The sequence below is a fragment of the Monomorium pharaonis genome, chromosome 1 (genome assembly GCF_013373865.1).
Source record: "Monomorium pharaonis isolate MP-MQ-018 chromosome 1, ASM1337386v2, whole genome shotgun sequence".
NCBI classification, from domain to species: domain Eukaryota; kingdom Metazoa; phylum Arthropoda; class Insecta; order Hymenoptera; family Formicidae; genus Monomorium; species Monomorium pharaonis.
Genome location: NC_050467.1, coordinates 39,328,496 through 39,340,714, shown reverse-complemented (window position 1 = coordinate 39,340,714; position 12,219 = coordinate 39,328,496). Strand labels below are relative to the sequence as shown.

General features: G+C 38.5%; 1 protein-coding gene and 1 long non-coding RNA gene across 2 annotated transcripts in view; both read left to right on the top strand.

Moving 5' to 3' along the window:
• Positions 1 to 12,219, top strand: part of LOC105835246 (teneurin-a) — a 461,026-nt gene that overhangs the window by 341,015 nt on the left and 107,792 nt on the right.
• On the top strand, positions 6,653 to 8,288 carry LOC118644287. The gene is made up of 2 exons (XR_004962100.1): positions 6,653 to 7,356; positions 7,435 to 8,288. It is a non-coding gene; the product is annotated as an uncharacterized LOC118644287 (long non-coding RNA).

Below are 12,219 nucleotides of genomic sequence, written 5' to 3'. Positions count from 1 at the left end.
GAATTTTTACATGATACTCCAATACATATACGTAATAAGCTGATACCTCTCTCTAAATATTAGAATAAGATTTGAAATCATCATCCACTTTTATAAGCGTCTTGTTGAAAATTCCTCCTGAGAATTTTCGCAACAAGACATTCCTATCACGTTAGACAAATTGGAATTTCGCTAGGATCATCGTCCGAACTTGGCAATTCCCGAGAAACGCGAGAAAGAAAAACCGACGGATATTGTCGCTATTCTCGTAAAGACGGTATTATTCCGTTCGTCATGTCACTCCAGAGTTATCCTCGATCGAAGGGGCTGAGGATAAAGTCGTCTTTCTACAAAATAATACGCGAGTTATTTTCATTATTATACAAACAACGGAAGGTATACGAAAAATCTGCATCATGAGAATCAGGCCGTAATTGTAATAAAAGATTGAAAAAAAAAAAGCACCAATAAATTTCTTAAGATCTTATCAAAACGTTCACCATAATACTATCGTCATCCGTCATCTTTTATGCTATAAAACATGCTGTCGATATTTCGAAGAAAATGCAGAGAATTTTTTGCGTTTTATACTGCATGAAAAGAAATTACGATGTCTACGTATTTCTTAATCTCTTAATATCGGCTCGGGAGTTTCATGACTTTAGATCTTTCATGTGTTCCTTTCATATATTCTTACATAAACATGTGCAAATTAAAAATATTTTTTATATTACAAAAAAGAAAAATTAAAAAATTGTATATTTCAAATTATATATTTTTTATATAAGATATTATTTTGCCAAAAAAGTGCGTTATGCTATTTCAAATTTAATACTTTTTAGGTGATCAATATTCATAACAAAAAATTGTAAAAAATTTAATTATAAATTAATACAGAAGAAAGAATATATATAACCAAATATATTTATACTTTTAGTTATATTTTTTTGCGATAATACATTAGTTTATTTTTCTTTTAGAAGTCATAATACTAATATAGTGTTTTATAAAAATAAATTTGACGATTTCGAAATTTTTTCTTGGAAAGGAAACATGCGGCACTAATTTCTAACGGGCGTTAACAATGATCGCCATTTCGAACGATTCTATAGTTAGAAACCGATGGGAAAGATAGTGAGGTAAGGAAAAATAAGATGGAACGTTCAAAAGAAACATAAAAGACGGAAAAGGAAGTCTTTATCGCCGATCAAGTTTAGCGAGTCTTTTTTAATCACATTGTTACAGTTAATAAGCAATAAATACCATAGAAAAGCGATTGTCTTCTTTCGCGTATCATCTAAGATACGGCGAAGACTGTATCCGTTTATTCTAGCTAAGAAAAAGGTAAAAAATGTATTACTTTCTTTGATAGGTATATAGATCAATTTCAAGCCTGTAATGTCTCTGTACTACAAAAAGAGAAAAAGATAAACTCTTTAAAATAACAGCTTAATATAACTTCTACTGCATTCTTGATTAATAAATAAAATTTGTCATTCTATTTCTAATTTTTGTTTTTCAATAGAGACACGAATTTTTCTAAAATTCTTGAAAAATTTGAAGTAACAGTGCACACAAAGTAGAATAATCGATTTAGATAATTTACCTATTTCTATTAAGAATGTAAAATTATCTATTAAAGTGTTCGCGTATTTCAACTGTTCTAAAATCGTTAAAGACACGAATAAATAAGAAGCCAAATTTATTTAATTTTTTTGAAATTTCTCCAAGTGCTATATTTTGTATTGAGGAAAGTTTGTGGCTTTTTGTATGAGTACCGAGCTATCGTGATCAGTGTTCTCGGCGGATTCGGTCGTTAGCAGTCTTTAGAAGAAAGTCGGGGTAAGGCGTAACGGACGGACGACGAGTAAAAGGAAGGATGGAACGGGGGAGGAAACTCTCCTTCGCTCTCTCGGACAAGGGTCGCGCGTGTTCTTTTAGCCGGGTTGCCTCAGCAACAGAGTACCTTCCGTCTCGCTGACCTGCTGTTTCCGGTGACACCGATGGTCCTTCCTTCTCTCGTCATTTTGCCGAGTCTAGTACGCGCTTTCTCAAGAAGAGGAAAAAAAAGTATACAACCGACAGTGAAAAATTGCGAGAAAGCGTTAAGGGTCGATGCGATTATCGTTCGGAAATGATAGTATCTCTGGATTGAAATTTCTTTTTCTGTTATTAGTACCTGCAACACATAATGGTTTCATATCCTTAATGATAAAAGAGATCACGTGATCACTGTTAGCCAATCACCGCGACAAATTGCACGATGATATGTCAATCGAATGCTTCGTATATACCGAGGTCGCGTTATCAAACAGGTGAGCTTTACATGACGGTAACAATATCGCCTTATACCCGGGTACTTTGCCGACAGGTAGAATTCAAAATAGAGACGCTGTCGTGTAGCGTAACTATAGAATAAGAGATCGATACTCCTGAGCAGAGTTCAAGATCCTCGGGAAAAGATCGACGAACTCGCGTGACTATCTATAAATGGATAATGAGAAGCAAGAATCCCATGTCAATCACTGCAAATAGCGAATTAATATCATGTAAGACTACCTGAGACAGTTAGTCGTACGTATGTATCGCTGTAAAGATATTCGTAACTTGACGGAATTTAGGAAATTAAAGTACGATGTAGAAAACGTATTAGCAATTCCACCGAGAATCCACTTAACATGGATATGCGACATAAATTAGATAATTCCGGCTGCAAGCGATGTTTCTTAAAACATCGATATTATTTTATTATTCATTCGATAATAAAGCATAATCATATAATGTAAAATGACCTTAAATTATTCATCCTTTAATCGAATCTAGCCGATACGTATTTCTCGATGACCGAACATCATCCGTCGAATTATCCGCGGAGAATCGCAATGTAAATTATGAGGGTAGGGGAGGAGGGAAACAATGGCACATTATTCAGATCGAGTTGTTCCTCAGGACGTTCCAGCGCGCGGTACACATCTCTCGCCTCTCGTCTCCCGTTCCGAGGCAGAAGCCCGTAAAAACGAATGTGACGCGAGAGCACGGGGGCAGAGGTTCACCATGGAAACGGGGGAGGGGGAGCGCGGGACGTTGAGCAAGAAGGGTGACCATAGAGGAAATGGCCCCGGCGTAGGGGTGGACCGCGCCCCCGAGAAGGGGGGGTTTCGACAATTTTTTACAATTCGCTTCGCGGCGACATATGCCCCTTAATTCTCGAGGATTAAGGAGGTATAAAGTTTATAAGAATTTACGACCGCCGTGTACGTACGTCGAAGTCCGTATTCATATACACCGTATATCGCCCGGGAAAGGGGGTGTAGGGTTACACGTGGCCGCGGGGGTCGCGCCGCGAAGGTTTACCGCAATAAAAGCGAGACGAGATCGTGAGTCTTTCATTGTGCTCGGGCTACATTTCATTCGCGTCGCGCATACGCGAGAAAGCAACGAAACACCGCCGGCGACGACGACGACGACGACAACGATATTAGACTCGTTACCCACCGCGAATGATACGAAACAATGGATATTTATTTATGTGGCAAAATGGATGGAGAGAGACGCGATTGTAGGTAGATGCAGAGGCTCCAGCCTCGGAGTTTACACAAACGTTATATACAGCGATGAGTAGTAACACGCGCGCGAGTTTTGCGCTTTTCCAATCGCAGCGTGTAACATTCCGTGCGACGACGCGTCGCGAACGTTTCCCTCATAAATTCTGCATGATACGCGAGCTTTTTGTTACTCGATATTTCGCTACAGATCGCAAATTTATCAAGCGCTTTAATTGTTCGACGCTACCCTCTATGGCTTTAATTATCGTTTCGACGTCATCTTTCTTTTATTATTATTATTATGATTAAAAGCCGACGTCGATAGCAAACGTCGTTGTACGCTTCGCATTATTTGTCCTAAGATTGTAACGCGCGTGGACTATATACACGCTTTGTTTGTGCATGCAGGACTTGCATGCCATGTTTGCCCTGCATGTTATTACACGTGGTCTGAAAACAGAGCTCGTTGTAACCCCGGCGTTATACGAGACACGTGAGTGAATGCACTCTAACTGATTCAAAATCTGCCTACGTATTTTACAAGCTGCTCCAAGTTCTTCTCTCACTCGTGTTTTTCGGACGAAACTTTTGGCTGGCTCTATCTCGACAATGGTACAGTTTAACACTTAATTCTCAGAACATTCCGGTTATTCTAAATCCGTCAGACCGCTAGAAAATAAAGGAAGAAAACGGTGTATGATTATAAGATAAAAGATTGAAAAGGGACTAATTATTTATCAATTAACTTGTAATAATGATGTTTCTAGGCATTGTTACGTATCTAGGCTCGGGGTGACATCACCCCGGCCATCTAAGAAAAAAGCATTCGTCGCAAAATTCGACCGTTGCCCGTCACGCACACATACGAACCCCACGACATTGTCTATAAGCAACGCTACGAGAATCTTCGAAAAAATTCAAGAAACCGGCTAGAATAATATATAACGAGTCTAAGTTATCAAGGGACGCATTCAAAAACCGATAGTCCTCGGGCCATCTAGCAAAAAACGACGCGTTGATTTGTAAATGACTCAGAGCACTTAAGCCCCTAAGCGTTGTCGTTTAAGTGCGTGACGCAGGTGAAAGTAGTACGACTCAAAGTGTTACCAAACGTGATCGAAGAGCTATAATCAACCTCATTAATAATAATTTATAATACTTGTAAATTAAAATAAATCGGACAATATAGCTGTAATAATTAAAAAACAATAGTGAAACGAAACCACAGTGCAAATATTAATTTATTAACATATGTCTTATAAGTAACAAAACAAAATGAGCAGAATCAATTGTTAATATTATTTGTTGCTCATTTGTTAATATTATTTGTTGCAAAAGAAAAAAATGTGTTGCTCTGATAGTTTTTTTAAAAACCAATGTTCCGCTAAAGAAAGATTAAGTTAGCGGAACAATATATAAAAAATAATAAAATTATATGTAATAACATGGAAATTTGTTGCTAAAGAAATATTCAATTTATTGCTTCCAAATTTAAACTTTAAAAAAATTTCAAATCTGGCTGAAAATAAGTCGGAAACCACTGACTGGACTGACGTTTTAAGAAATTGGGAACTTACAATTTTCGACGAAAAGCACTACTAGATCTGAAAGGTGAAAGAGACAAACGACTTTCGCTGATGGATTATTTTTCCCAATGAGAAGTTTTGTCTTTGCCTCAAGGGTATACTTTTGTAAGTCTGTTAAGTATTTTAATTTTATTATATTTAATTGTTACTCAACTGCTCAATAAGTGTCGTACTATTGGAAAAAGCATGGTAATAAATAATTAATTATTTACATTACATGGTCATAAATAAAAAATAAATAATTAAAATATTTAAAACCCCGGACGTACATAATTTTCCCAGACAAATTTTAAACACTTTCAAAATATGTGCTTTTTATTACAAAAAAGCTGATAGAGAGCAATCGGTTTACGTAGTAGTAAACTTTGTAAATAATATAAAAATAATATAAATACTTTCACAATGGAAATATTATAGCTAATATCGATATCTGTGATAACAAGCAGTTAAGTCGTGTAATGCAATTTATAAAAATTGTTTCGAGTAAATGATAACAATAGTTATATCATTTATTCAAACTAATTATATTTTCAAACCCATAGAATCCGATAGCACTCAGCCTGTTGCAAAATGAGCTTTTTTGAGCATAAAACTCTATAGACAAAAGCAATTTATTAATAAGATGGAAGCAACTCACTTACCAAGAAGCATTTTAAAAGCCGCAGCAGCATGCAGCAGCAGCATCACCTCTCATGTAACATATGTGTCCTAATTGTTTGTCATGGCACAAAACTTCCAATGGCACAAAAATCCCATATTTCAGAATTTGTCAATGAATGCTGCTGTCTTTCTAATGAAATTTATATATCTTCAAAATTCTTTTCAACGTTACTTATATTTGTTTTTTTTCTGGTCTTGTCTATGCTCAACAGTACTGAAATGATATAATTTGATATTGAAATAAGAAATATTCAAGAATATTTAAAAAAATGATAAATAAATTTACTCACCAGCCGATGAATCGATGAGGTTTTCCTCGTTCGCACACACGCACACACTCGCAACACGATCAGAGATGCAACGACGCGAGACGCAACTACTTTGTACGCCAATTAATGATGTTGGCTCGGTTCGCCGATGCTTTCCGCGAGGAACTTTGCTCTCCGAGGAAAGGACGCGAGGAACGCGACAAGAGGACGCGAGGAACGCGACGAGAGGACGCGAGGAACGCGACGAGAGGACGCGAGAAACGCGACGAGATCTTACCTCACGACACTGAAACGACGAAACAATGGCGGCGACGCGACACTTCGTTGCGTATGCAACACACCGATCGTCCCGCGACGATACTCCCGACATCCCGACGATCCCTCGCGTGTCGATAAAAAATACGAATAAAAAGCCTAATGGGGGACGAATTACGATACTAATACGTCCCGATGATTAACGTCGATCGCGAACTCGCCACGCCAAAGAACGCGCGACGCGGAAGGATTACTCCGATTACTGCATATCGACCGGAAACGGGCACGGATCACGACTCGGCGCGAGCGCGGCCGACCACCACCGAAGCGCGCCGACTCCCCCCTGACTCGGTGGTGGTCGGCCGCGCTCGCGCCGAGTCGTGATCCGTGCCCATTTCCGGTCGATACGCAGTAATCGGAGTAATCCTTCCGCGTCGCGCGTTCTTTGGCGTGGCGAGTTCGCGATCGACGTTGATCATCGGGACGTATTAGTGTCGTAATTCGTCTCCCATCGGGCACTTTATTCGTATTTCTTATCGACACGCGAGGAATCGTCGAGAGTGTCGTCGCGGGACGACCGGTGTGTTGCATACGCAACGAAGTGTCGCGTCGTCGCCATTGTTTCGTCAGTGTCGTGAGGTAAGATCTCGTCGTGTCCTCTTGTCGCGTTCCTCGTGTCCTCTCGTCGGTCGAGAGCGAGTTTGCCCGCGGACGGCATCGCCGGGGATGCCGAGCCGAGTCGAAAACATTAAGTCGACGTATAAAGTGATCGCGTCCCTCGCGCCCCTTTCCCCTCTTGTCTTCCGTCTGTGGGAAATTGACGCCAAAATCACCGGAGTTTTTCGTCGCGTCGTCGTGTCGCGGTCTGTCCCCGTCTCCGCTCTCGTCGCGTTTCTCGTGTTCTTTCCTCGGAGAGCAAAGTTCCTCGCGGAAGGCATCGCCGAACCGAGCCGACGTCATTAATTGGCGTACAAAGTAGTTGCGGCTCGCGTCGTTAGCATCTGTAATCGTGTTGCGAGTGTGTGTGTGCGAACGAGGAAAACCTCATCGATTCATCGGCTGGTGAGTAAATTTATTTATCTTTTATTTTTTAATATTCTTGAATATTTCTTATTTCAATATTGAATTATATCATTTCAGTACTGTTGACCATAGACAAGACCAGAAAAAAAACAGATATAAGTAACGTTAATAAAAAGAGTTTTGAAGATATAGAAATTTTATCAGAAAGACGGCAGCGTTCATCAAAAATGGCATATCTGAACATTCTATCCCGTAAGTTAAATATTTCTTTCGTGAAGTAAAAATATCTATTAAAGAATTGTATAATATATAATATTTTTATTAGCAGCACTAATGAGGATTTACCATCTTTATTGACAAATATGGGCTTTATCAGAGGTTTTATGGCAAGACAAATAATTTGCCCCCTTCAGGACACAAATAGAGAGGTAATGCTGCTACAGCTTTTAAAATACTTCTCGGTAAGTGAGTTGCTTCTTTATTAATAAATCTTATTAATAAATTGCTCATGTTCATAGAGTTCCGTGCTCAAAAAAAGCTAATTTTGCAATAGACTGCTTTCGGACTCTATGAATTTGAAAATATAATTAGTTTGAATAAATGATATAACTACTGCTATCAGTTACTCGAAACAATTTTTATAAATTGTATTACACTACTTAATTGCATTACACTACTGATTGTTATTATAGATATCGATATTAGCTATAATATTTCCATTGTAAAAGTATTTATATTTACATTACTTGCAAAGTTTACTACTACATCAACCAATTGCTATCCATCAGCTGTTTTGTAATAAAAAGCACATATTTTGAAAGTGTTTAAAATTGGTGCGTCCGGGGTTTTAAATATTTTAATTATTTATTTTTTATTTATTACCATGTAATGTAAATAATTAATTATTTATTATCATGCTTTTTCCAATAACACAATACTTATTGAGCAGTTGAGTACACTGAAAAAAAAAAGTAATATATTCAATAAGATATGTTATTGCGGGCTGCCAATTAAAAATATACTCAATACAATAATATATGCTATTGCAGTATCAACATTGTACTTGCATTAATAGCAAATATTATTGTATTGAGTATTTTATATAGTTGGCAGCTCTCAATCACATATGTTATTGGCTGTATTACATTTTTTTTCTGTGTAACAATTAAATATAATAAAATTAAAATACTTAACAGACTTACAAAAGTATACCTTTGAGGCAAAGACAAAACTTCTTATTGGGAAAAATAATCCATCAGCGAAAGTCGTTTGTCTCTTTCACTAATTTCTTAAAACGTCAGTCCATGGTTAAATTTAATAGTAAAATGTAATATTTATATATTTTATAATTCTAAAAGACATTCTTTTTTTGTATTAATCTACTGTTATATCCAGATTACAATTATGATATATTACTTTTTTTAGGCTTTCTTTAAGCAAAAGCATTGCTTTCTTTAGCCTTTGTACACCGAATCTTCTTAACATAGATTTAATTTCTTTAATTTTAATATTGAAAACATTTTTTTATCTCTGAAATGAATTTTTTTTGCTGTTAAATCTCACTAAATACTACAAGAGAAAACGAGAGAGTGAGAGAGAGAGAGAGAGGGAGAGAGAGTGTTGGGAAACGATCCCCTTGAACTCGGAGATGCAAACAGAAGAGTTGCAGTATAATGCGAAACTTATTATTGAGAAAGGTAGCCTCGGGCTGTAGGTTGCGAAGACATAGACGCCATACCGGAAATGCTATTGCCTTACTCTCTTCATCCTTGTTGTTCCTGCACTACCCTTTTGCTATATCTCTTGCTCTATCTTTGCCCCCTCTCCTCTCTTCTTCTCTTTCTCTCTTCCAGCTCTACCCAGTTCAACTATATTGACTACAACTTGGTCTTATTGCCGTTTCGTAACAGGAGCGCACACATTGCATCGCGTAACTATCAAGAGCTTCTAGTGACTGCTTTTCGAATTTAAACAAGGCTCCGTGCTGCCGTCGCTGTGCGAACAAGCGACGGGGATTACGGCGCGTTAATAACGCTGTTTTATTTGCTTCTGCCGTGATACCGGTACACTCATTAGGATCGATAATTACATTCCTGCTTTACTTATTTAATCCAATCGGAGTTCCGTAGATTCCGTAGAGATGTATACAAGACCATTATCGTTCGCGATACAAAACGCCAGGCGTTTTACTCTCGTCATCATCCTCATTACCATTTTCCGCTTCGATTAATAATAGTTACATATCGAGACTTCCGTCAATAGAACGAACGTCCCGATTATTCCAGCGCGAAATATTTCGATGTGCGTGTAATGCGAGATTACGGCAAGTTTCATCATCGCCGCATCATCGAAAAGAACGCCCTCGTCGAGAGCGAATCGCGCGATCAAAATAAACACTCGCCCCCGCGGATCGCATCGATCTTCTGTTTATTCACGATTTACATTCGATCGGCCATCGGCGATGCGAGCGGCTGCGTCTGTTCGTTATGCGCGCATGCACGTTAATGGCCGGCGTGGATATCGCGCGCGGTGATCGAAATTGAAATTAAAACGGATCCACCGTGAATCGTTTCCCGTTTCGCGCGTGATACGCGCACGCACTGTCGTTGTGTATTTACCGTTTTGTTCGCTCGGACGTGCCCATCGTGCCGAGCCAGGGACTGTCCGTTATCTTGCGGCAGCAGTCGGCCCGCGTTCTTCGCTCCAGCGGATTAACACGCGGGTATTTACGGTTTGTGAATTAAGCAACTGAGCTTAGAGTTTATTTATTTTTAGTGAGATAAAAAAAGTCTTGTCTAATGTAGCATCTTGCGCTAATGTAGCAAGCTGTATTACGTCTTATAAGTTAGCGGAAAAAAATGAGCAGAATCAATTGTTAATAATATTACTTGTTGCTCATTTCTTGCTAAAAGGTTGCGAAAGAAAAACATTTCTTGCTCTAATGGTTTTTTTTTTAAATATTCCGCTAAAGGAAGATTTAAGTTAGTGGAACAGTATATAAAAAATAATAAAATTATATGTAATAATATGGGAATGTGTTGCTAATTTATCGCTAAAGAAATTCAATTTATTGCTTCCAAATTTTATTTAAACAATAAATAAAAACAAACATGCAAGATCATATTTCTTTAGCAACAAATTTGCAACAAATTCCCATATTATTATTACGTATAATTGTATTATTTTTTATATATTATTCCGCTAAATTAATCTTTACTGAGAAAAATATCTGGTGAGATTAACCAGAAATCTGATCATATGATTATTCATCAGAATTCTGGTCTTTTACCAGATACTTTTCTCAGTGTTCTTTTAGCGGAACATTGATTTAAAAAAAACTAACAGAGCAACACATTTTTTTCTTTTGCAACTTTTTAGCAGCAAATGAGCAACAAATAAAAATATTATGAACAATTGATTTTGCTCATTTCGTTCCGCTAACTTATAAGATGTCAAACACGCGAAGAAATAAACTTCATCCAAAACCTCTTCCGACGTGCGTACACGTCTGTAATCCATTGCGAGGGGAGTAGAGATTTTTAATCGAGTTTCGTGACATCAAAGTGCTGCTGTCATCGTTCTCTCCTCTTTCCATGCTGTCCTTCTCGTTGCCATACTACGCTCGTTCCATCGTTCATCAGCTCGTTCGGAGTTGAAAATTAATCGCCACGTCTGAAAATAAGAGACCGGCTTAAAAATTCAGTCCGACGCGCCACGTCGAAAGAACGCGAAAGAAACTTGACACTCTCTTCACTATTTATGAACCTCTGGCCACTGAAACAGTTCCAACAAAAAAAAAAAGAAGAGAAAAGTATGAAATCGTAATTATGACCAACAAGAAAAGTAGGATATGATAAAACATTTAACATTCCGCGGCGTAAAAATTAGCGGAAGATATGTATCGATCGCTTCTTTGACGTACATCGCGATGAAATTACTCTTGTCCTTTGGAATTTTATTGCTACAATATTTCAGGCTTCTCGCACGGCCATCGTAATACGGTCGATTCCGGCAAAAGTACTGTCGCGCTGGTCCACCATTGTGGCCTTTTGCAATCAGCAAAGTGCCATATGCTGGTATCGAAACGCTTGCTAGCTAAAATTTCTGGTACGCAGATAAAATCGCCCGACGTTCAGGTATTCCAATAATTAATGGAATAAAAACTCGCCGCTCCGTGTCACTTTGCTGTCAGAAATAAATTTTATTAAAAAATTTATGCCGGCCGTGTGTGCCGCGCTCCGTGGTGTGGGTTCCGGTTTATATGTAAAGTATACGTTGGGATGGCGTTTCGCAGTGGCGTTTGTCGCTATCCAATTATATCTTATTAATCAACATTAATTTCGTGAGCGGGGAAAAGCAGGAAAAATGCGACAGTGCAAATTCGACACTGGCCGATCAGAGGATACCGAAACATATGACGCGCTTTGGACATCGCGTTGCACATACCGCGTTACGTTAATTTTGTTGAAAATGCACACATACGCATTGTAAAATTATTATATGAAAAGCTGGCGCAGCTTTAAAACGTTGTTGCTGATAAGGAAAAATATCGCTCCGTCGACGCTCCAATTGAACGTTTTATATTTTCTTCACTCGGCGATCGCCCGGACAAATCTGGAGCATTCCCGGCGCCTCTTTCTCGCGCTTTCACTCCAACCAACGATTTCATTCCTCGGGAAAAATGAAGTAACAAAATTACAGAGTCGACTCGTCAGCAACAGACTCCGCTAAATCAACTCTCTAGCCCACCCGTTTTCTCCGCCGGTTTACCCCCATATCCGTCTCTCCCTCTCATTTCGCTCGCACCCTCTCATCCTCCTCTCGCGTTTCAACGAAGTCCTTTTCCGCTTTCCCTCTGGTCACCCTGTAATCTAGAAATCTATGATTCAACGCCACTCGTGT